The sequence below is a fragment of the Ambystoma mexicanum genome, chromosome 3p (genome assembly GCF_040938575.1).
Source record: "Ambystoma mexicanum isolate Mex_15411 chromosome 3p, UKY_AmexF1_1, whole genome shotgun sequence".
In the NCBI taxonomy this organism is placed as follows: Eukaryota; Metazoa; Chordata; class Amphibia; order Caudata; family Ambystomatidae; genus Ambystoma; species Ambystoma mexicanum.
In genome coordinates, this window is record NC_090925.1 from 352139892 (window position 1) to 352165783 (window position 25892).

Genomic DNA, 25892 nt, shown 5'->3' on the forward strand with positions numbered 1-25892 from the left:
ATGAGGACAGATCAAATCTGCCGTTTGCTGACGAGGCCTTTGGTCCTGGAGCCGTCGGGTTTGCCAGTGAGTGCCTGCGCCTGGTATTGGGCTCTCCAGGGTCAGACGTATTAGAAGGCCTCAGATTTAGGTCCATTGTTTGAGGAATCTGAGTCAAGGCGTCTTGGTGACTGGCAGCGGGCAGCGCGGTGAACAGGTGATTCGTTGTCCAGGGTTGAGGCGACGTTTCTCTTTGTGGCCCCCCTTTGGGGTGCTGTAAGTCAAAGATTTCTAAAAGGGGCTGATAGGAGGTCCTTTTGTTGGATAGTGGATCGGTTGTTGTGGTGACCGCCGGGTTTGGAAGCGGTGGTAATGGAGCCTTCGCCTGACCAAGCTCTGGTGGACTTGAAGCTGAGACCTGCCATCTTGGCGTGTCTGGCGCTGGTACAGTTGGTCGAACAGCTTCGGATGTGGTTTGAGTCAGGGTGACCAAATGGTCGGATCCTAGATCAGACTGCGGGAAAGGCTTTTCTAATGGCCTGCAGGATAATGGCGTTGGAGCCGGGACTTGCCCGGGAAACGTGCCCTGGGGATTGGCAAAAGTGGAGATTTTCCTTGACTTAGACGTCTGAGGCGTCTCATCCAGGGCTTGAAGGATTTCTGCATCTGAAAGTTCTGAGTCATTGGACAGTTTCCGTTTGCCTTGCGTCTGGAAGAAATTCAGCAAAGCATTTGACAAAAGTGGAATAGGTAGAGTAGTTTTTGTGTGGGGCTTCTTCTTCTGCCCTTGTTGCGAAACAGCCTTTTTAGGCTGTCTGGAGGCGAGTGCAGGTTTGGCTGTAAACATTGGGTCGGTGGACTTAGAGGCCGTGTTGCCTTTTTTTTTGAAGATAGGTCTTTTTTTCTTTTGATGGGTTGTCAGTTTACGGCTGCCCCTTTCTGAAGTTTCAGAACAGGGATCGGAGTCTGCCTCACTAGGATCCTCCGAAAGGGGATTCGAGGAAGTTGGGGGGTTATGCAAAACTGGGGACAGAATATCAGACGTCCTTGATGCCCCGGTGCCGGGGATGTTGCCGGGCGAGGCTGGCGCTATGCCCGTCTCTGGTGGTTTAAACGCATCCGATGCGGGGTGCTGGGCTATCTTAGCTGGGGTGGGAGAGGCCATTGGATTCTCTAGACGTCCTCCACCGCCGCAGTAGGAAGGGACCCGGCTGCCCGGTGTAGCAGGATGAATTAGGGCCGTGGTGGTAGTTTGAGCAGCCGGAATGACATGTGAAATGAAGAGCAGGTCCTGAGCGGGAAGGTTGGTGGTCAAGTGGAGTGACCGCTGGGCGTCTTGAGGCTGTTGAGACGAGTCGGAAACACTTGAACTTTCTTGGAGGTTGGTGGCCAGCCGAGCAGGCGGATTTAGAGGAAGTTGTGTTTCGCATGTCGCTTCGCTTAAAACTGGGCCCGCCCCCAGACCCCCTGACAGGGGCCCTCCGGTCCCCGCACAGGGGTGGTCTCTCGCCAAAGCGGTGCGGGGGGGGGCCGTAAAGGGTTCGAAGTCCCATGACTGCCGCTGGCCCAAGCGGCCTCCAAGTGCTCTGTCTTTGTGAACCTGAGAAGACAGAGAGGATCGTGGTTCAAAAGGCGGGCAAAGTGTAGGTAATGCAGATGCGTTGCTTGGTCCCACCATATGGAAGGGTGGGTTCAGTCCGTGCTCGTTGTCTCTACCAGGGAGAGAAAGTTCTTTGGTGGACCCAGGGTGAGCGTGATCCAGGTTTTCTAGCGAAAGCGGGTTGCTGGCCGCTAACGCTCTTGACGAATGCAGAGACGGGACAGGGCCTGCGGCGCTGCTGGGCGCTAACGTTAGGGTTTTCTTTGTGCGGCTCCTTAGGAGACGCTGGTCCGGGTCTTCCTCCATCACGGGTAAGAGAGGGGAAGGGGAAAGGGGGGAAAGGGGAGGGGAAGAGAGGGAAGAGGAGCGACAGTGGGGAAAAAAAGGGGGAAGAGAGAAGGGCGGAAGAGGAGGAGGCGGGGGGGGCAAAAGAAACTTGCCAGAGATAGGGGAGGGATAAGGACAGAGAGGGAGCGAGAGACGGACAGGAGAAGAAGGGGGGGAGGGGAAGGGTGAAAAGAGAAAATGGATGGGTGGGGGGGAGGGAGGGACCAAGTCAGTAGCTTGCCGCCAATTATGAACCGGCGGTAGCGGTAACTCTTAGGAAACTGAAACTGAAATTACTGTAATCCAAGACTTGGGCATGTGTGTCTTTGTTACAGCACAGTAAGACCAACGGGACATGGTTGGTAACCAGTTTGAAGTGTCTTCCATTAATTAAAGTGTTAAATAATGTCATTGAGCATATACTGTTGACTTAATTGCCAAGCATCCCCTCTCAATGGTGAAATAGCGGTCTTCCTTTGGGAATTGCTTGCGGCTAAGAAAAAGTATTGGTTCATCTTCTGCATCCAAACCTGCGATAGAACTGCAACAAGTCCCACTGTGGACACATCGGTATCCGTACAAAAAAACGAGAAATAAAAATGAATGGGAGACTTTATTGAATTTTGGCCATACGAACATTACGTATGGCCGAACATTTCAAACAAGGGCCCTATTCGGTGGCATTACAGTGAACAAGGGCAGTAGGGGATGCAGGGGTGTCCCCCGCCTCCTTGTTCACTTTAATGTCAGCAGGGAATGCGGAGGTGTGCCCCGCACCTGTTGGAATAAAGTAAAAAAAAAAACAAAAGAGAACCATGCGGCACCGGTTCCAATTCACGCAAGTGAAGGGAACCGGCATCGCAAAGGGGTGCAGGAGAGGGTGGCACGCTGTGAGGTGTGCCGCTCACAGGTAAGTTTGGGCGTGGGGGTAAGTGGGTTGTCGGAAATGTCCAGGGGAGAGAAAACCTCTTGGACACTTTATCAACTTAAGTCCTTTTTTCAAATCTGTGAAAGCTTGTATGGCTGTTTAGTTCCATTTTAACAGGTTTGGGAGAGCTTGTTAGAAAGAATATAGATTAGGTCGTTGGCCCATGTTGAAAACTGGGAGAAAAATACTTCTATATTATGAAATAAATCAACATCAAGAAGGAAGACAGATCTTTCTTCTTTTCAGCTACGCCACTATTGATTTGTGGTTTTACTACTCCGTTCCTGACTTGATATATCCAAGATATTTTACTGGTAAAGCAGGGAAGGTGCATTTGGTATGGCATGTCATTAAGCTTGCTTTTATAATGATAGAACTGACCAACTTCAGATGGTGATGAGGCTATGGACAATGCCATCATCAAACTGAGCTGATGCACAAGCGTGGCTCTTTAAGAGGAAGTACACACAAAATTGTAATGTAGCCGATGCACTATGCAAGCAAGAGGGCACACTGTAAATTAAACGAGACCCTGAGGTTGAAAGAAATATGCTATTTTCTTTTTCCTTAAGATGAAGTGGCTCTTCCTAAAAGACCTTTGTAAGATCCTTGTAGTAATATAGTTAGACCCTCTCAGGCCCTCAGTTAGCTGCACATACAGTCACATGCCTCCCAATCAGTGTGTGGCATGTGATTAGCATTCACATTCTGGATAGGTTTACACAGAACCTCCACAGTCCATCATGTTTGTGAATGAAAACATCGGGGGTGGACCCTTCACTAAAGGACTACTCAAAGACTCCCATGTTCATCATTCTTTGATACTCTTCGTAAATGAAGGAGTGGTAACCTTCATGAAGGTGATGAAGTCTTACTTGTTTCTTCTCATGTCTGCCACACCTTAAACCAAGTGACATGCTAAATCTGGTTTTTCTTTTTTCTGTGAGGATGATAAGCACAACAGTTCAAATTTCTTATGCCTTGTGTCACTCTGTAAGGCTTGTGCCATTGTTCCAGAAACTAGTTGCTGTAGTTAAGTAGCAAGACAAGTGCCAGACTCCTATTTTGAACATAAGCAAGCAGGCATTTTATTGTATACGATCCTTCGCCAAATTCTCTCTTGCCAGATTTCATGATATTCCAAAGTCATATAAGATAGGATGAGTATGCTCTGGGGTCTTCCATGCCTCTTGGAGAATGTCTAGCAAACCAAGTGGATGTCATCCATACAGCCAGCTCAAATGAGCATAAGTCAGTGCAGACCTGGAGAGTATTTCACAGAGCAAACAGAATGAAGGGTGGTAGAACATCCTTTTCATTGGGTGATTTAACCTTTTGTTAAACATTTAAACCAGTCTGTTTGGGGGTGAAAATTGATTTATATGACATTTTATTCTTTAAAAGATCTTTTATCTTCTATGCCATCTTAGACATAGAGGAGGTACCCTGGCCAGAACGTATTTCTCGGGATACTAAAGTATACTTTGAAAATATTGTGAGAGATACTGTGCAAATGAAAATCAGCAGGATATAACAAAGTGCCCTGACTTGCTCTAGAGGTTGGGGATGGGGTGACGAAGGAGAGTGGCTGCTGCCACACCCTACATGAGGCAGGGTCCAGGGGCAATGTGGTGGGGATCCCTGGTCTATCCCACCCTCTCCCATAAGGTTGGGACTTGTTACAAGGGCCTAAATTCAGCATGATCCCTTTAAGGGATTTGATTATATGGTACGTTCCTGTGGAGCTGGCAGCGCCAGCATGTTGGACTCTCCTCGAGCAGGTGCAGAAATCCCTAAAACCATTGGGCGAAGGAGTGTACCCGGAACTAAAACAGACAACTGGATCCATTAACCAGACACCACACAAGGTCCACACACACACACATACATCTAAAGCCTGCTAGGATAAGGGACTCCTCCCGGAGGGAGGGCCTTGTTGTGGCAAACAAAGTCAAGACCTCATAGGGGAAGGGACTAAACAACCCCAAGTTTCACATGAACACTGCAAGCCATACCCAGAGATAATCAACAAATGTCCATACCAATTACATAGTGAGACACATCTTGAGTTCCCTTAGGTCAGAGAGAGCTGGATGGGAGTTCAAGGCACTATTAAAGACACAGCCTATGACAGAGTTCCTTCTGCACTCTTCACCAGCTGTCTGCAAATGAGGTCCATCTCTAGTCCTCTGCCACAGGCCTTTCCTTTAATTGGCCCTTGCCCGCCTTCCAGCCTCTCTACAGCCTAATAGTACTCAGGTGTATCAGCGCTATGCAGCTGGTATGGGGTTTGACTGATAGACCCTGCCCCGGGGGATGGCTTACAGTTCTATTGTGAGACTTGCACTTTTTTAGTTCCTCCCCATAAGTAGTATCTCTCTGCTTGCTATATCCTGGCCGTGCCCTCTCAGAGGTCTCCCTTACTCTTAGGTGTATGGTTGTGAAGCCGCACTCCATCACCATGTAATCCAATAAGCAATCTCAGGTAGCAAAGGGAGGGACAGGATGTATTTCTATACAGCTATGCAGAACTGTATAACGAAAATGGCATAGTATCATGACCCAAAAATGTGACCCCCCTATATACCGAATCCTCAGGGTTTTTATATAGTTTTGCACAATTAGACTTTTACAGAAGAGTCAGTATTATACATTTAGTCCATTACATTAACAACCCATTTCCTAACAGAATATCCCCCGATCTTGGGGGCATGGTGTAAAAATGTGCTCTTGGTAAAGAAGACCTCAGAGACACCAGGTAGGGAAATTAACTCTTTTACTAATGTTCCAGTTGGCAAGGTAATAACAAGCAGGCAGGTTACAAGGTGAGCTAAAACGTGGTTGTAGACCCTCCCGAGTAGGCACCTTCCAATAGAACAGGTTATTTGGCCATGTTTGTTCTCGGTAGAGGGGCTCCCAGACCTTTTTGTGCATTATTAGGAACTTTGGGTTCCATCCTAAATTACCCAGGATAATCCAGATGTAGACCCCTTGCTCACTGTGCTTAGAGAGGCACAGCTTCAACCTCTCTTGGGTTGCTGTTGTTACTCTTGTTCAGAGGAGATTTGCCTAGCATTTTGGTGTTGGACTGCCCTTGTGGGTGGGACAAAGAATGATATGCAAATTGATATTTCTCCTCTGTGAAAGGTACATTAAGCTAAAACGTGGGTGTAGACCCTCCCAAGGGCGCACCTTCCCATAGATAGTGGTTATTTTGCCACGTTCATTCTCGGTAGAAGGGCTCCCAGACCTTTTTGTGCAAGTTACAAGTTAAGTATAAAGGAAGGTACATGAAAAATTCACCAGCTCCCACTCTCACAGGCTCTCAGATTCAACTGACATCCATGGAACATTCAGGGGCATTACACATCAACATTCTACACATCAGCCTTCTATCGGTCATTCCATCCAGCTTGCATTCACACTGCACCAGGGCAAGGGAGACACAAGACACAGCACATCTCCCCCTCAATACAAAGGAAAGAGAGTGCGGAACAGAGCACACAGGGAACACCATCTGAGAAAGTAGCCTGAAGTCTGACATCTCCACCAACACTCCAAATCCCACTCAGACAAGAAGCAAAAACTCCCATGACCCTGCACTCTATTCCTGAGAACAAGGAACAACGCTCCCACCAAACATCCTCCCACCACAACATCCTGCAACATGAACAGGCCAACTATCCAAACACAACTCACAGTCTTGTTGCGGGCCCACAGCAAGACACACTAACCAAGGGAACTAGTCCAACAATACAACTCACCACAAGTTCATAAACGCTCAAACCACAACCATCTCACATTCTACCACTCACAAATGTGTTGCACTGAAAAGCAGTACACCCCTCAACAACTACATTGCCAAAGGCGCTAACCTAAACCATGTACAACAGAACACAGGGCTTCAGGTGCCCACCCAAATACACTCCCTGACACACAAGGCATTGAACAACTCTGCCCCCAGCTATCTCACGAACAAACTTCAAAGAAGAATCTCCAATAGAGCCACGAGACTTATGAATTCCAACTGCATCACCATGCCTAGATTCAAGCAATCTAAGGTTGGTGGAAATAGTTTCCACATCAAAGCTGCTCAATTGTGGAATTCCTTACCACACCACATTAGAGAAGACCAATCCTACCCAAAGTTCAGACTAAGTTACATCAACTGGCTTAAGTCTAACGACATCTAATGTCCGCACACACATATCTATCCCTCAGGACTACACTCTCGCACCACTGTACCACTTCTTGTATATTTGCCTGTACCCCCCCCCTACGTATCCTAGTTGTACGAACCCTGTGCCTCTACATCCTGTCTATTTTGTAATGATTTGTCTATGTATATTCCATTGCGTTTTCCTTTTTCTTTCAGTGATCCTCATCTGCACTACGTTTGATTGCACTGCCAACTTTGTAATCTGTTAACTAAGCTTTGCATTATCTGTAACTGCTGCGCCCTGATACCCCTGGGTTTGGTGTGCATTATAAATTAATAAACTAAACTAAACTAAACTAATGGAGAAAGAAGATGACCCCCACAAGGGTACCGGGGTGTCCAACTGCAGGGTCTCCAAAAGCACATGCAGGTACAACCCGCCAGGAAAACAACCAAAACCTACAGGTCTCCAACACCCCACCACCACAACACAATGAGAGGCACTGGTTCATTGCACCCCCGTGGCCAGGTCAGCCTCTCCAGCGAACACTGCACCACACAACACAACAGTCAGGTCAAGCCAACTAGCGGACCCAGCACTGCTAAACAAGCACACAGGGGTTGGACCTCCACAAACCCAGCAAGTGGTTTGCTACGCCACAAGCTGAGTTTTACGTAACAAGACATACAACAAATAGCCTCACCAAACAAAATTAGGTAATTGAACCTACTAGGACATGGGAAACGAGAGATTCCCACTCTAATAGAGCCAATTGCCTTGAGCAACAAAGTCCTTCAAATTTTGGGGTACTTTGGAGGGAAGATATTAACACAAAACACAAAAAAAAAGATTTAGCATTGCTGTCAATATAGTGAAGCATAGGCTAAAAAAAACAGGTAAGTAATCCATTTCTCAGAGAGGAATTAATTGTATCCGGACAATACGTCCATTAACACAATGATACAACAGTACATAAAACTATCAACAACCATCATATAAAATTAGATTCCTTTTTTCCATAAAGTATTTGACACTTTAAAAGCTTTCTTAATAAAAATAGGGTGCATCAGATAAAAATGTTACATCATTAGAATTCATTAAACAATGAATTGCCCCTGTGCAGGTTCTTATATTATTCTGATTAAAATGCTGCCTTTTAGCCAGCGTTTCCTCATATGAAATGTGAACCTACAAACTGTCAGGTTTTCTCTGACCTCAACCATGGCACACTTGCTTGTAGTGATAATACATTTATTTGTGCCATAAGCAGCAACCTGCGCCTGTTAGGAGAGTGTATTCCTCTATTGTTGGTGAGGCTTTCGGAAACACCAAGACAGGGTCATAGAACCTTAAGGACGGGAGCATAATCACTCGCTCTAAGAAGGCACCCACTTCCAACTCGACTGCCCTTTTTTTAAGAATGAATCTCAGCCTGTTTTGAATACGCTGCTTACTCAGTCGTATTCTGCCCACATGAGAGACAATTTTCGCTGAGTATTTTTACATGTTTTCTGAGTTCCGACACTGCCGCTAATAAATTTGGTTTAGAAAAAGGGCTGTGTAGACACTTAAAAAAAAGTGCTGTTCTGCTAAAAGGGAGATATTTATCGCACCCAATATGAAGAGAACAGCATCTGCAGGGGAGTTAGGAGGTGGGCCTATTAACCTGCAAAGACCCTTGTTGTGCCCCATCTCCAGATGCCTGGATGGGGTAGCACCCCACACTTCCGCCCCATAAAGAGTAGCTAAATTAATCTTGGTCTGCAGTACTTGCAAACATATATCCAGGCGTTTATCTCCGAATTGATGGTAGATGCACACGAGTACGCCAAAGACGACTTGAGCTTGGTTAGAAATTATGCTTATGTAATTTCTCCATGGCCCATTGTGGGTGAATAGCAGGCCTAGGTTTTTATACTCGTTGACAACCTAAAGAGATTCACTCTTAAGTGACCAAGTAGGGGTGTGCTTCATTTTTTTTCCCAAACACCCAAATCTTAGGCTTTACAGGGTTTAGTGTCAGTCCATGGTTTAAGTACAAATGGCCATCATCCAGACTCAGCTGTAAGCCTTTGGGGGTTAAATCCAGCAGCACTGTGCCATCTGCATACAATAATGCACATGCCTGCACCCTGTTAGGACACGGTGGAATAAGAGATGTTTGTCTGGCTGTAGGATTAAAATCACACAGAAATAGAGAGAACAAAAGGGGGGTAAGGGAGCAACCTTGTTTCACCCCTTTGTTGCTGCTAAATTCTCTCGAGTACCCGTACTGCTCATCACACCTATCAGACATCCTAGAGTCTCTGTATGAAGCCTTGATTGAAGCCAAAAGCGTAGGCGGCACCCCAATAGATTTTAATTTCTTCCACATAAATACACGGTTGATGGAATCAAATGCTTTGGACAGGTCAAGAAATGCAGCAAATAACCGCAGCTTCCATCCTTTAACATACTTTGTGAAAATCGGATGTAGGATAAAGCACTGGTCTATTGTTGAATAACATTTTCGAAAAACCTGCCTGTGTATTTGGGACCACATAATTCTTAAAGGCCCACGCATACAATCTGTGTGCCAGACAGGATGCGTAAATCTCATATGATGTGTCAACCAGTGCTATGGGGCGATATAGCAAGTTGGGTCAGAAATATCCCCTTTTTTAAATAGGGGGACAATCAAACTCCTTTGCCAGGCAATAGGAGGGCATTCAGGGTGGCTAGGGAATTATAAACCTGGACCAATACCGGACCCACCAATCGTTGGCCTCCCCAAAACAGAGGCCATGCCATTCATATAAATCACCCGCATGACAAAGTCAACTGACACAGCCAGAATAAATACTCAAAGATCTCCACAGCAGCTTGCAACCAAGAGCCACTGTCACAACCAGAAAAGGCATGTCTCTTCTCCAAAGGCACAGCACCATTCTGAATGACATTGGATCCCAAATCCAGCCCGACAGGCCTCACATGACAATGTTAATGATTTGTACCGGGCACCGTCACCACCGGAGTGGTCCGCAGGTGCTCTGGCGGACCTGACAAAAAAGGGGGTGGGACGGGAGGTTAGTAGGGTGTAATGGGAATAGGAGAGTGAGAGCTGTGATATCCTGTTGGCAGCTTCAGTTCGGTTTGTACCGTTCACTAAGCTTGAGTGCGGTTATCGGGTTTGTGCGAGTCCCCATGTGCTGTTGATCCGGGTTATGTGTTGTTTGTTGTTGCAGTGTGGTGAGGTACGTGTGGATTGCTGTGCAGAGAAGTGGTTGTGTGAATTTCTGTATGTGAAGCATATGTGGAGAATGAGGTTTTAGATTTGGGTTCGTTTTTTTTCTTTTCTTTGTTTGTTTGTTTGTTTGTTTGTTTGTTTCTGTCTTTCTTTCTTTCTTTCTTTCTTTCTTTCTTTCTTTCTTTCTTTCTTTCTTTCTTTCTTTCTTTCTTTCTTTCTTTCCTCTTTGTCTTTCCTCCACATGTATGATTATTTTTGTTTTTTGGTATTGTCGTTAATTCATCTAATTAGCCGGTATGTTAATGAGTGGCAGTTTTCCTCTGTTTACTTTAGTGGTCTGTGTACCTGTCTGGAGCGGGCGTGGTCCCGCACTCGGGGGTTGTTGACAGCTTCGGATTGGCCTCTCTGCCTTTCGGCCCGTGGCCGGGCCGAAATCGTCCCTGGGAAGTGGGGGCCGGTTTCTGGCCATTCCTGGGCCGGTTTGGAGAAAAATAAATGTGATGTGAAAGAAATATATATATTTTTTTTCTTTTTCAAAAAGTTTTTCATCCTTCTTAGGTCGATAAATGAGTACCAACACAGGTTGGGTGATATTGTATGCATATTTGTTCGATAAAAAAGAGCTTAGGCGTAAGTGCTATAAAATTACATTATCATTTGGCCTTGGACGTCTGCTTGAATTCACAGTAATTTAGTGTACTTAGGAACAATGCTATTTGGTGCCACTTCCTGTTTTGTCGAGGGGTGAAAGGTTGTGTTTCATCGCTTCCCGGGATGTCCCTTTGGGGTGGGTGTCAAATGACATCACTTCTGGTGATGTCATCAGAGGTCAAGGGTTGTGAGGCGAGGCGTTGGCCACTTTTTTGAGGTGAGGGGTGAGCCACTTTTTTTTGGGTGACCAGGCCTATTTCTTGTTCCAGTCCGACCCTGGTTGGCGATGTTTAAGTTGGCAGATTTGGTCCCTCCCTTCCAATTCCTGTGCGGGGTCCTTACCTGCCTCTGTTTTCTCATGTGGATTAGGTGTCCTTTTTCCCCATCCTCCTGGTTCCTTCCTGCCCATTCCCGTGTCATGTCCTAACCTATCTATATTTCATCTGTGTGCTAGCGGTATGTGTCCATGGCGTCCTTCCCTCGCCCTGCAGTTAGTGAAGTTTAAGTCACGGGTAATATGTTTCCCTCCCTGGGATTCTCGATTCCTGCTACGTATATGCTTCCTAGTCGTTTCATTCGAGTTTTGGAGCAAAGAAACACGTTTTGAGTAGTGTTCTGAATTGAAGATGATCCCTTGTTTTGCATGTTTTTTGGTAGCTCATTCCAGATTATTGGTGCCTGGTGGGAGAAATATGATCCTGTCACGGTTTATAACACGGCACATGCCAGGTAGGGAATTTCTTCCCCTACAATGGATGTGGCGCACTATAAAACGCTGTTTATTTTTAATATACTATGGATTCTTTTGAGTACGCCTCCAACCCGTCTCGCACCCAACCTCCACAAACACCCCATGTCACAATGGACTAGGAACTAGGCCGGTGTATCTCAATGAGATATTTATTAATTTATTATACAGCAGCCACCATTGTTGTAGCAACACAAATGCAATAGCCTGTACAGAACAATTAGGTTAAGGTATCCTATTACAAGTCACACAGTTCTTTAATGGCAAAACGTAAAAAAAGAAAAATGTTTACAAAGTGATAGCACCAACGGTTTAGCACTCCCCCTGCGCCACACACCCCCAAACATCAATTAGACTTGATTCCTTTGACTGCAAGGCAGTGGCAAGGAGTAGGAATAGAGAGAGAAAATCGGATTTGGGTTAAAGCCCACCACCCCAAGATGGGAAGCCAGCAAAGAAAGTGAAAACCTGTTTTTGAAGCAAAATGACAAAATGGGATTTTGATTATTTCTCACAACTGCTGGGGACAGAATGAAAGGAGATTTGAATTGCTTACACTTTAGGAGATAGGGAAAGTTTAGAGCATACTAATCAGCACACCAGGGCAACAATAGAAATGAAGTGGGAAAATCGCTTTTGGGAGAAAGCAAAGGCAAAAGGGAAAAATACAGTGGCAAATGGAAATTCGTTTACACTGGGTTTACAATGACAGGCAGCTCAGGGGAGGGGCTTAGCTTACAATAGGATAATCGGTTTTCAATGACAAGGACAGAGGCACATAACAAGTAGACTTCTAGGCAAAAGGGATTGCTCACAATGGAACAACGGTTTGGGGTTTAATAAGACAGATACAAATAGGAATTATTTGGTAATGCACACAACACACAGGCACATTCGGTTTTCAGTTACAAGGAGACTAATTCTTTTGAGGCAATACTTTAATGACTATAATAATTGAATACAACAACAGGGACACGATAGTTGATTTCGAACTTCAACAGTTTTGAACCGTAAATTTCAATGGGGAAATTAATTGATTTACTTGAAAAATACCAAGGATTTACACAGACAACTGAGAGGTATTTTTCTTTAAAGGATATCTGCTAGCATACACAGGCTAATTATAGATTCTTCTATGGGAAGGTGGCTGAATTACACTGGCAATTTTGGGGATTTTCAATGGGAGAAATATTGGATGCAATGCTACAAAAGTGAAGGTCTTATGCAATTTAGGGATGGGGTATATGCTACTTACAAAGCAAGCCTTGGTTTAGGATTCACGAAAGCCAGCTGGATCTCAGGACACTCTGGACAGCTAGGGTAAGGTGTGTGGTCACTGCACTCTCAAAGATTGTAAGGTTAAGCAGCCTTCTCTCTGTCCTCCTTCTCCTGTCTCCTGGTTTTTGTGTGTCTGTCTGTGTGTCCCGAGTGCTAGTACAGCATTCTTATATAGCAGAAATGACATCACTAACTTTACAATCTAGGGGGTGTACCCTGTTATTATCCCTGCTGCTCAGATAAGACAGTTTACCATTCCTCTCTTCACGCCCTGGCATGATTGGTTCAAGGGACGAGAGCACCATCTGTCTGTTTGCATTTATTACAATTCTTTGTTCTCATTACCACTTTTTGGCAAAAACTAGTTATGTCTCATAACTTCATAATTATACTAGCCCCTGCCATATGAACTAGATATGCAGTTTTGGTTGGTCACAGGGAATTAGGTAAGCCGTCCGCCAACTCTGTATGAGGTAGCATGGCCCTTTGGCACATTTTTGTCATTTTCATAAAATGTACAAAAGTTATGACTCTGCAAATGATCAAGCATATTCCTAATTTCATTTTCCATCTCTTTGCCAACTGTCCCATTCATCACATGTTCAGATCAGCCTGAAACTAGTCTTAACTGGCCATTTCAGTCCCCATAGTCCTAGGTAAATGCAATGTATCTCCTTAAAACCGCCCGGAAATTACATGAAGAAATAGCATAAAGCAAAGTTTATTCTAATTCTGATTGCTGCTAAAAATGCCTAAAATGAAATCAATCTTTTAATGTCAATTGGGAGTGTCAGTCTCCCCTGTGGGAGGGCCGTTTCATCCCCCACAGCCATTTGTCTTCTTTTGGGCTCAGCCGGTGACCAGAGGTTTTTATTAGTCCCTTTAAATTTTGCAGTTTGCTCTTTGAAGTGGGTGCAGCAAGGGCTCACTTCCTGATCATGCTCCAGCCTCACTTCGCTTTCTTTGAAATCTCTGAGCTCCTGCCTTCAAGTCTGCAGAACAGGGAATTGTGACGCCCTCAGCAGCATCACATTTTATTGCGGGATGGTTATAGGGTATGTGTGATATCCCTCATGAAGTGGGGCTTTTTGATTATAAAGTTCCTGCCTTCAGCCCTAACAGGTTTTTCCTGCAGCAAGTGTCTCTTCAAAGGTGACTGGAGTTTTGTGGGTTGGAACAGAATGTACATTTGCTTGGGTCAACCCCCCCACATCATATTTCCCTGACATTTTCTGCATGAGCAGTGCTATCTTCCACTGTGGCTTTTTAAAGCCATTTTTCTTTTCACACATGTGCAGGCTTTTTGCTTCTAATGTTTCAAATCCTGTGTTGCAGGTCAAGGATTCTTTGATTTCTCCTTTTTGAGCAAGTTTGCATTGAGGGGTAGGCCTTCTTCCACATGGTTCTTTAATTTGACGTGAACAAAAGTAAAAGCCAAACTGCTTTTTTTGTTTGCAATGTTTAAAGGGCTGCTGTTCAATGAAAAAGGGAAAGCAAAAGCCTTTTCTGGTTGTAGTGTTGAAATTCTTGCCCCTCATTTGAATTAAAATTAAATCAATGCTGTTTTTTGGATGCAGTGTATAACTTTTTGTCATTTAGGTGAAAAAAAAGCAAAGCAGGGCAGTTTTTGCTTATGGTGTTACAATGCTTGCCACTCATGTGACAGGGAAAGCAAAGTAGAGCTGTTTTTTGGTGGCAGTGCTTAAATGCAGTTTTTCAGGTGAAAGGGATTTCTGTTTGGGGCCTTTAAAAGCACCCCAGAATCCTCTGAATTTATTTTAGTTTTATGGTTTTGGTTCTAGGTGTATGTCGTTGTTTGATCTGAGTGGTCTTGTCGGGTGTAGCATTTTCAGTGCTGGGGTAATGTGTTCTCTTTGTGGTAGTTTGAGCAGGAGTCTGGCTCTGCTGGAGTTTCTTTAACAGTTGTTCTGGTATTTCTAAGTATAAGCTGTTGCCATATTCTACTCTGGACATGATGAGTGCGATGATGTTGAGTGTTTTGTGGGTGAAAGAGAGGAATGGTAGGATACTTTTTACTGCGTGCAGTAGGAAGAGACATTTCTTGAATATAGCGTTTACTTGTGGCTCAAGTGTTAGTTTGTTGTCTATCAGAACTCCCAGGTTCTTTACTATCGTTGATGGAGGTGGCACTGTACCAAGTTCCATCGGCCACGGGATGTAGTGATTGTTTTCTGCGCTTTTGGATATGATAATTATTTCTGTTTTGCCCGGGTTGAGTTTGAGGTTGTTTGAGTTCATCTAGCCACAGAGTTCTTGTAGGCAGCGTATCAGCGTTGTGTTTTCTTCATGTGTGTCTTGTACATATGCTGGGGAGACCCCCCTCAGCCCCTCCAAATTACCATTATATCACATAGCCCCCCACATATATATATGGTGTAAGGGGGGTCAAAAATAAAACTCTGCATTTACTAAGCCGTCGTAATTGTGAGGGCGACATTTTGAGGCATTACCTTGAAAAGTAGTGGGGAAAAGATGATCATTGTGGTACTCTGCAGGTTAGTTCCCTTGGGGTGGATGGATTTGAAAGGTTAGATCCATACGGTTTCTGTTCTGTTTGTTAGGAAGGACTTAATCCATAGTAAGGCTAGGTCGTTTATTCCTATTTCTTCCAATATCCCGATGAGGATGTCGTGGTTGACTGTGTCAGATGCTGCAGATAGATCCAGAAGTATTATCGCTGTGCTTTTGTCTGAGCCTGCATTCGCCTTTCGATTGACCAAGATTCAGAGCAGTGCTGTTTCAGTGCCTCGCATCGTCTGAAGCCTACTTGTGCCTGATCCAGCATTAGATTTTCTTCTATAAATGTTTGTGTTATTCTATAGACGTATGTTGATGTATGCTGATTTGAAGGATTGTGGTACTTTCCATGTTGAAATTGATTGGTTGAAAAGGTTTCTGTGGTATTCCATGGGTGTCCTTTGTGTGAGGATTGATTTGTGTATGTCTGGGGGTTAGGGATCCATGGCGGAGCCTGCTTTGTTGCTAATGTTTACCAGCTTGACGAATGTCTCCGCTGATGTTTTGGGGAAGTTTCAGAGTTTGTTCTGCCAATCCTCAAATGAGTGGGTGGGTTGCATGTCGAGGTTGCTTGGTCTGGTTTGTATGATCTGTTGAATGGTGCTGATTTTGTTTTTGAAGTGGTCTGCAACGTTGTTGCATAGCTTCAGTGAGGCTATCAGTGTGTTGTTGCAGCCAGTGGGGTTTCTCATTTTGGTTATGATTTTAAACAGTTCTTTTTGGGTGTTGGGAGCTTTCGTGATTCTGTTGTCGAAGTATTTCTTTTTGGCCTTTAGGATTTCCTTTTTGTATGAGTGGATTTGACGTTGGAATTCAAATTTGTTGACCCAGTCTTTTTTATTCCTCCATTCTAGTTCAAGCTTCCTGTTTTTCCTTTTCATGCTGTCGAGTAGCGGGGTAAACCATTTCGCTGTTGCTCTTCCAGCCTTGGACCCCCTGCTCACTATTCTTAGAAAGGCACACCTCCACCCTACTGATGAGGTCCAACCAGACCGAAATACGTGTCTGGGGTTACTGTTGGTACTCTTGTTCAGAGGAGAATTGCCTAGCATGTCGGTGCTGGACTGCCCCAGGGCAGGACAAAGACTGATATGCTTTGGATATTTCTCCTCTGTGAAAGATAGTGAGCTAAAGAATCTGGGTAAGGCTCTCGTAACTGGGACTAATGTCCGGCAGGTAGACTCCCAGGAACCCCCTTGTTTTTTGCACTCTACTCTAAGCTCCAAAGCTCCAACAGCACCTTTAAGGGCATGTCTACTTGTGCTGCTGCCCAACAATGCCAGCACTGCTCCCAGCCAGCACTGCTCCCAGTTCACCACAACAGTACCTGATGTTCATGAATCCTTAGACAGCGCAGACTTTCCAGGCCCGGCCTTTAACTTCCGTCCTTTTTGTTTTCCTTCTCCAAAATCCCTGCAATCCTCCAGCAATTAAACAAAACACTGGCAAAGGACACAAAGGAACCTTCACGTTGAAAACAGCTTCCCGGGTGAAGGGAGAAAAGGACCCTCATGCGAGCGGCGCCTGCAACATCCTAACAGAAAAAGAGTGTTGGGATAATGACCTTCTGGAGACCTCATCACTCAGGACCCCACAGCTCAAGGGAATGGAGCTCTGCTGAGCCAACCGCTGGAACGCCTGCCAGAGCCTACATCTGCACAGCACCGGACTCCAAACAACGGAGCAGATGGCAGACTCCAGACAACGGACTCCAGATAACGATCCGGAGCACACCGCTCCAGACAGGTAAGCACTTCTCAATAAGTCGCAAAACTTCTTATTCTCGGTGGACGCATACTTTGTGGGTGATCCTTGCATATAGATCAGGGCCATGACCTCCGCCATCAGTCTTATTACGCCCTCACACTCCACAAGTTGTTTCTCATAACCCCGACGTGGGGCTGCTCACATGTGGTGGCGCCTCGTAGATAAGCCACTTCACAGAGGCGCAGGTCTTGCTCTAGCCTGCGACTCGCAGAATTCAAATCCCTGCTGACTTGGGACCCGCAGATCCATTGCCAATAACCACTCCCAGGCTGTCAAAGCACCAAACGCTCTCTCTGAGGCTGTCAAAGCCTCTTCACTACTTCACTCCCAGGCTATGAAGCCATCTCACTGGGTCTCTCCCAGGCTGTCAAAGCCGCCGCAGGGCAGCCTAGCTGCGACTATCGGGCCGTTTTGCTGCCCTTTGCAACCACGTAGTCACCCCTTAATAGCCAAACTTCCTCTGCTGCTCCTGTATGCTGAGCCAACATTCAGGGGCACTCTCACATCAACATTCTACGCATCAGCATTACACCAGGGAGTCCGTCCAGCTTGTATTCACACAGCACCAGGGCAAGGGCGACACACGACACACCACATGGCTTTACAGCACCATTTCAGACCTGGACAATTCCGCTCACCTACCCATTTGACAGGGACAACATTTCTTGCGGATCAATCCATTATATGTAATAAGACCTGAACAGGCACCTCGTGCCCACGTGACTCTTATTACGGGTCTTATGTGGCTAAACAAACCTTAATGTTAATCGCAGGGCATATGAGTCTCACAACATATCAGCATGGACTTCTGGGTTTTCACATGCGTATCAACCAATCAACTCTCTCAATGCACCACCTCCCAAAACATGGCTGTGGTCACCACATCATCGCTTAGTCATGGCTGCGGGTCTGCTCTGTCCGTGGTGGCTCAGGTACATCTGCAGTCATCAGTTTCAACATTCTTTCAGTACAAATCTTGCGCTTTTCCTTATGCTTTCAGATATGATTTCAGCACCCAATGGGGGAGGGGGGAAAGCATGCAGGCTTGGCTGTCTCCACGAGATCGCTACACACCAGTTCCCTTAAAGGGACAGAGGCACTAAAGCGGCAATGTGATGAGCCTCTGACTCTGGTGGATGGTGTTGTTGGTGGAGCAAGGGGATGTTCCCCATGTCAGCCTGTGCCCTGCATCACGTGGCTTGTGGCTGCAGCTGGCTCTCTTGGAAACCCCACCATCCACCAATATAATATGGCAGAGGAGTTTGTTTCAGACTTTGCAGAGACATTAAAGAAGAAGAGGACTACTACCAGACTTGTGGAAAGACAGGTTGAGGGTACTAAAACCACCTCAGACAGAGTGACAGTCATCCCCCTGGATGGCCAGGCAGAGGTCCACGGACTTTTTGTTTACTTGTTGTAACCCAAAGAGTAGACATCCTATTATTTGTTTGTCACTTATTTCAACACACAGAGGAGCCATCATGTTGCTTGTTTGAGTTGAACCACTTTACTTTTGTTACTTTCCCAAATAAAATCCCTTTTAACTACTACCTCTTTGGTCGTCTAGGTGTTTTGATCAGCACTCCGATTCTTGACAGTGATAGCATGTAGTATAGACCAGTATAACCAGTATGTGATGGAAGAGCTTGAGAAGACACAAGCTGGGCATTGTTATACAGTCGTGGAATAGCCATCCCATGTAGACATTGCATCAGAGCTCTGGAATAATCTCTGCTTCTTGCCCTTCAGTACACACATCACATGTTCGACAGCAGCTATTAATGGCACTGTAAATACCATACCCTTAGAAATAAATGGCTCAATCTATGTGACCTTGTTTTTTAGCCATTCCCAAATAAGCAGATGTGAGGTGGGCATCAGCCAATTCAATTAAGGCTTTCAGCTGCAGTAATATGTCAAAAACCCAAAACGTACTACCGAAATAATCACAAAATTCAATAAGCCACACAGAACCAAGAGCAGTGTTACCTCGAGTCTCTCTTCAGATTGGAGGAAGAACACAAGGATGAGTGAAACAGGATTACTAATTCTCAAAAAAACTCACAACCTAATTCTGCTCCAGATTTCAGCAGTAAATGGAAGAGAGCATATTTCTGGGTTTCGTTAGTGACTTGCCCAGGACACATGGTATGTTACTGTAGATGTGGCAATACAAACAGGATGGAGGACAGACAGATCCATACATGTTATGGGTTTGTCTAACGCAAAGAGGGGCAGGATCAATATTCCAGTACCACAAACTCTGGTACATAAACAACCCACTCAGCAGAATGGTGAGTACAACATCTAAGACCAGAATACTGCCGCTCCCACGTCCATGTCCTGCTCATCCTTCTTATATTCCACAAGACATTAAAGCAAGAAACAACAAAGGGCGGATGTACTAAAGCCTTACATCAATCCACTTCAGAAAGATGCAAATTACCAAAGAGAAAGAACAGAAAACGTGGAAAACAACAGAAAACAACTCCCACCAAGGGTCTAGGGTAGGTCATAGTCCCAACAAAGTATCTACCACAGCCAAAACATAATTCTATTTTCCATACAGCAATTTAAACATGGAAATGGCTTCTCGGATGAGGTCAGCAACCGCAGGACACAGTGTGCGACCCTCCGCACACTGAAAGAATGTGAGTGTGAGAAGCAATGTGGAATGGGACGTGGAAGCTTATACATATCACCCCGTTTTTTCAAATGATGATGTCAAGTTGGTGCCAGTAGCAGACACCCTTATCCTTTTCACTTGCTCCCTTTCTCTTCTCTCCCTGATCATACTACACCCTTTCTCTCTCACTTCCGTTTTGTCTCCCTCCCTCTGATCGTCTTCCCACTATTTCTCCATCTTCTGTCCCTACTATGTTCACTCTTCTTTCCTCGCCCTTCTTTTTCTCTTTCTACTCATTTTTCTCTCTCCAATATATTTGCCTCTCCTCCTCCACTCCACTCTATACTCCCTTCTTTACTCTATTGTCCTCTCTTCACCCTTTTTCTGCACCCTTCTTCACTCTACCCTCTGCTCCCCTCTACAGTCTACTCTCCTCTTCCGTGCTCTCACTGCCCCCTTCTCTATCTACACCACTGAGCCCTAATCTTGCCACTCTCTCTTAACCTATCCCTTCTAAGTACACCCTGCCTACTGCTTCTACCTCTTAACACTCACTCCACTCCCTCCTACCATACTCTCTTAATCACTCTGTTCTCAATACCAAATTAAACAAAAACCTAAAAAGCCTTAAAATTGCATACTCAATTGCTTTAAAACGTAATCACCACTAAGGAGAGTACAATACTTTGATTTCTAAACAAATTGGCCCACCATGAATCAGAGATTTTGGAAGGCAGACCCTACAAGGATCTCCAGCATTTTGTCATTTGCCGTCCTTGGAAACTATGGCATCATTGGAAACACAAGCAATGAATCCAGATTACTGATCTAGTCTTCCCCTAAAATGGCTGCCCCCTCTATAAGGGTGGGCGGAGCATAAACTAGAGTGCGTTGTATCTGTTTACTTTCAGTGTCACGCTCCCCTGTTCTCATACCGGTTTCCTTGCTACCATCCAGTATGTTTTGGCGAGTTACTTTTCCCTTACTTCCTGGTTTTTCCTGTCTTCTGTCTGTGTGTCTTTCAATTCTTGGTCTGGCGATATTAGTTCCTTAAACCTTCTCTGTTAACCCACTTTCAGGTTCGTCTCCTTTCAGTATTACCCCAGTCCGTGACTCTTCGCGTTACTTTGCCTTCTTTCCTTTTTTTTGATCCTTTGCTTAATTTATTATTTTGATAGGCTGCGCCTGTATTGGTTTTCATTTGGAAAGCGTCCCTTCCGGGAGACGCTTTCACCTTTTCTTCTACTTCCTGTCTTCCGTACTTAGCAGTTCTGTCCTGGTACCCTTTTATAGTCGATATATTACATTAAACTTGGCACCGGGAAAAGCAAGGGTCCATTATCTTGCCCTTCAAAGTGCATGGAGTAAGCTGGTCCTATCCCCCTTTTGGTGGCGACTCAGTGCAGTCTCAAGAGCTTCAATGCAAAATAAACTCCTTTATTACCCTATATATTGTAAGTCCTGTACAGAGCGTGAAAGAGAATGTGCATGTGATATTTTTCTATATGAATTGTGACTTGCTTTGGCAATTTTTGCATTGGTAATATCTGTTGTAGTTTCACAAGCTCACGCCCAAACCAGAGGCAGACTTAGCACCCGGGTGATGGACAAAGGATGAGCAGGCCCTCGGGTGTCCTAGTCCCCACCTACCCAATCTATTTTAATCAGCCACAAGATGCACACCCTCATCCCTCCTTGCTGGCAGTCGGACACAGTAGAAAAACAAAGTCTTGGCAGTCGCTCACAGGGCCCAGTTGAACATGTGTCAGGGCTCATAGGGAGCCCATTTCAGTATGATTGGGCCCACCTTGCTCATAGTTGGGGGGTGGACACAGTATGTGGACCCCTTGGGTTGCTTAAATAATAATGGAACAAAGGAATGCTCCTTAGGAGCAAGCAGCAAGAGGGGAGCTGAAACACTAAACGCCCACTGAAAAATGTGTAATTGCTCTGGTCGGAAGGTGCTTATGCAAACCAGAGTAAAAGGCAAAGAGGTGATAATACAGCTGGATGCTATCAAATGCAGTCTGTAACCTGCTGCAAAGCGCACATGTAAAGTCTCCAGTTAAGGTGACAGCAGCCAGCAAAGGGCTGTCTGTAAAATGCACGCAAGGCAACGTGAACATTTAATCTCGTGAACAAAGAAATATGTTGCTGTGTGGTAAGACTGCCAAAATGGGGACAGCTGCTTGGGTCCTCTCTCAGAGGCTCTTGAACACATACACAGCACAATGAAATCACAACACTGGGGCTGTTAGGCATATAAGGCACTGACATGTTTGTTTTGTCTTCCGGACCTGTCCAGAAAAAGATATGCAGAGCCCTGATTTTGCATGATAGGGATTGACATGATCAGAAGCGACATCACAGAAAATAACATTAGAGCAGTCACATCAGTCTTCCATATACTAGGTAACCATTGGTGAAGGCGTTAAAAGAGGTTTTCCAGTGTAAGCCAAGAAAATAATGTGGTGTGTGATATATTAATAGTCAGTATTATTAATATGCAACAACTCAGTAGTTTAGTAAACTCATGAAGGTTTTTCTTCAAAGCAAACGTTGCAAACTGAATCCCTTCCAGGGACACCCAATGTCAGCAGATCAGGCACAGTGAGATTAAATTATTTGCCCAGGATCACGCATTTAATTAAAGTGGTGAAATTAGTGAAGATTGGCATTTCCAAAAATTGAATAATTAGTTGTCTAGCAATGCCTCGAAAAGTACACAAATCACATAAGAAACCGGCCTGACATTATATACCCTGTTATAGAAATAGATCAAGCAAAACGATATGTGTAGCTTTATTTTCACCACCCTCAATGCAAGATTGCAGCAGCAGCCTGAAAAGGTGTATGGACCTAAAAACAATCTCATTTGGTTTTAAAAAAATATTCACAGTGAAAGAGAATGCAATATAAGGTCATCTGTTTGAGCCAACATTTCAGACAGCATGCCGTGTTAGACTCCCACTCCCATTTATTATCACCCACCATTTGCACTTTTTAAGGGACAACAGTCCTTGCCCAGGCGCCCCTGTGTCTGAGTCATCAATCTCTTATCTGTTTATTGCAATGCTATGTTGACACAAAGCTGAACCTGTGGGTGCTCGAGGAGCAGTGGGAAGGTGCTGTGCTTCCCTGTGCTTTTAACTGTTACACAAAAAGTGTGCGCTGGGAAGACTTTGGACAGCTGATCCTGCTTCAGAGGAGAAAAGTCATAGCTTATTCATGGCGCGAACTGGCAGTGTGTGAGACGCGGCCTGTGAAATTGGGATAGTCCCACAAAATGCAGGGTGGTTGGTCACCATACAGACACACCCAGCCCTGCTCCCCAACCTTAGGTTTCATCTGAGTTGATGCAGCTGCCAACTTGGTATGAGGTATTTTCGTCACCCATGTGGACCTTTTGGCCCATTTCACTACAACCTCATCTAAGTAGCTGTATTTGAATTGCTTCCCTGTTCATTTATCTATTGCAGCTGTGAATGGGTATAGGTGGAGAGCGAGGGCAAGCGCCTGCCTAACTCGCATCACAAATATGCTCCCCTTTCACTCCTTACCCTCCTGCTTCCTTTTTATCCCATACAGCATTCTTTTCAACCCCTTTTTTCCACACTAGCATTTTCCTCTCCACTATCCTTTCCCTTACTACCTTTTCTTGCTCTTTTTGATCACTTTGTCATCCCCTGTGTTTGCCTCATTCCCTTAATCCTCTCGTCTTTTTCTTTCTCCATTTCTGCCAAAGGTTTTTTTAAATATTAAATAAATATCCCACTCTCTTTCTCCTTTTGCTGCTATTTCGCACACTCCCCTGGCTTCCCTTCACTCAATGTTTCCCTCCATCTTTAACCCATGATGCACACCATTTGCCTTTACATTGCTGCCCCTGCACTCTGCATTCCTCACACTCACTTGCCGCCCTTCTCTCTGTTTCTCCTGCCCTCCCTCACTCTTCATTTCTCCCTGACTCTTTAGACCTCTTTCATTCCCCATTCTTCTTGCACTCCTGAATCCCCGCTCTACATTTCCCCTCCCTTTTATCACCTTTGCCCTGCATTTCCCCTCACTCTTGTGCCTCATTAACTATTGCCCCATTCTCCTGCTCTCGTTCATTCGCTGCACTCATTCACCCCTTTACCCTCACCTGGTCCCCCTTAATCACGTTATATCCTGTCTTCCCTAACACTCTCCCTCATACTTCTCCCCTCCTTCACCCTCTACTCTCCTGCCCCATCAATGTCTATGTCACCTGCCCCTTCTCTTCTTTTCTCCCTCACTATCCTGCCCTTATTCCCTCTCCATTTCCATTCACTGGGCCCTGTGGTGCTGGAGGTGATATGGGGGTTTGGGGGGGGGGGGGGGGTAGAGTTAAGGGGTCTTTCAAGTGCCACAAGCAGCACCTACACAAAACTTAGGTAAGCTCTAGTATGTTTTGATATTAAAAGGCACACTACTGTCTGTGATGTTCAATGACATTTCAAGTGTGTGGGGTACAGCATGCACAAAATGTATCTGCATGCTGTGGGAATTATGCTGTGATATCACCTCCTGTAATGTCCCTTCCTATTGCCACCGTTATTGCACATTGACTTGAAACCTATCATTTCCAACATTAGCTACAGGCTTGAGCATTCAATATTACCACCATTGACAGCCAAACCTGGGGAGGCGGCCCAGCTGTCTCCAGCAAGAGCCAGGCCCCTAAACACAGAAAACACAACTTAAACAATGTAGGCGTGTCCTTAAAGTTCCCCATTGTGTAACTCCGCCCACTCTGGGATCCGCCCCCATGGTCCGCCCACCTGGAGCTCACTGTCATGTTTGCCCATTGGGGACTTTGACTTAAAACTGCCACTGGCCCAGACGCTGAGAACCCTCAAGAGACTGCTTCGACAAGGAAGCAAGGCAGGGAGTGCTTTAGAAAACACGAAAGCTGTACGTTGCTGCCCATACTGCCCTGCTGGGCACAGCAGTCACTAACTAGCAGTACCCGCCCGCGAGGAAGTGAAATAGCATTATACGAAGGTGCCAAAAATAGCTCTGAAATGTTGGGGGTTCTGCATTTATGTGGGTGAACACGGACTCTTTAAACCCGTGGACATCAGGCATACATCGGGATAATTAAAAGAGGTACGGTACGCCTACCTTGGCAGAAGCTCTATTCAGGGCAAAACGTATGCTGGGTAAAAGTAACTGTTTGCCATGTCGTTGGGGGGTGGGGCGACTAACCAGCACCCTTCTGGAATGACATGGCGCCTCGCACCGCGCCTCTCTGTTAGACACTGCAGCGGACCGCGAAATGGCAAGTCACCTGTTAAAACAGAAGGGCGGCACTGTGACGAAGGATGACGTCACAGTGACCCAGTACTTAATTCCGACTGCGAACGGAGGTCACAGAGGCCAAACTTCCATAGCTAGAATGGGAGCCGTTTCACACCGCAGCACCTGTCATGGTTGACGTTCCAATGGAGTTTGAGAGGATTATTTTTGTGGAAGAAACAGCGTGCAGACAGGCACATCCTATGCACATGGCGCAGATTCCCGCCACCGTTTGTTAAGCTGTGTAAGTAGCTACGCGCGTACAATTCACCTAAACAGAAATATGTATACAATGGTTATTTATAGTGCTACAATGCCTAAAATAACCGACAACAAGCACTATTTACTGAAGCACTGGCCACGCAATAGGACGGGCTTTATGAAGTTCGAGTGTTACATAGTTTATAGGTAGAGAGTAGATAGATGGATATCTGTTTTGATTCCGTTTTGTGGTTTTTGACTGGTTTGTAAATGGTTGGCTGAGCTGTTGCAAACGGATGCATCAGTTTAGGAATGACAAGCATATTTAGTGCTATTTTATGGCCAGGCACTGCAACTGGTGTGAGGTTATATGTCCATCTCCTTCAGGTTCTCATGTACTATGTATATGGCCATCAAATAGCAGGTGATTGCAACTCCACATTAAAGTTGGGGCCACCAATGCCCTCATTACCTCATCGTCCATTTGTCCTTGTCCCGGCCCTAACAAGGTGAGGTAAGAGCCTCCTTCTAGATGAGACCTCTA

At 45.4% G+C, this 25892-nt stretch overlaps 1 protein-coding gene across 1 annotated transcript in view; it reads right to left on the reverse strand.

Annotated features, from left to right (window-relative positions):
• BCL2L1 (BCL2 like 1) overlaps positions 1–25393 on the reverse strand; it is a 542774-nt gene extending 517381 nt beyond the window's left edge. Inside the window, exon 1 of the mRNA XM_069650982.1 lies at positions 24974–25393. The gene's annotated coding sequence lies outside the window, so the exon portion shown is untranslated. The remainder of the gene's footprint in view (positions 1–24973) is intronic.
• Positions 25394–25892: the final 499 nt, after the last annotated feature.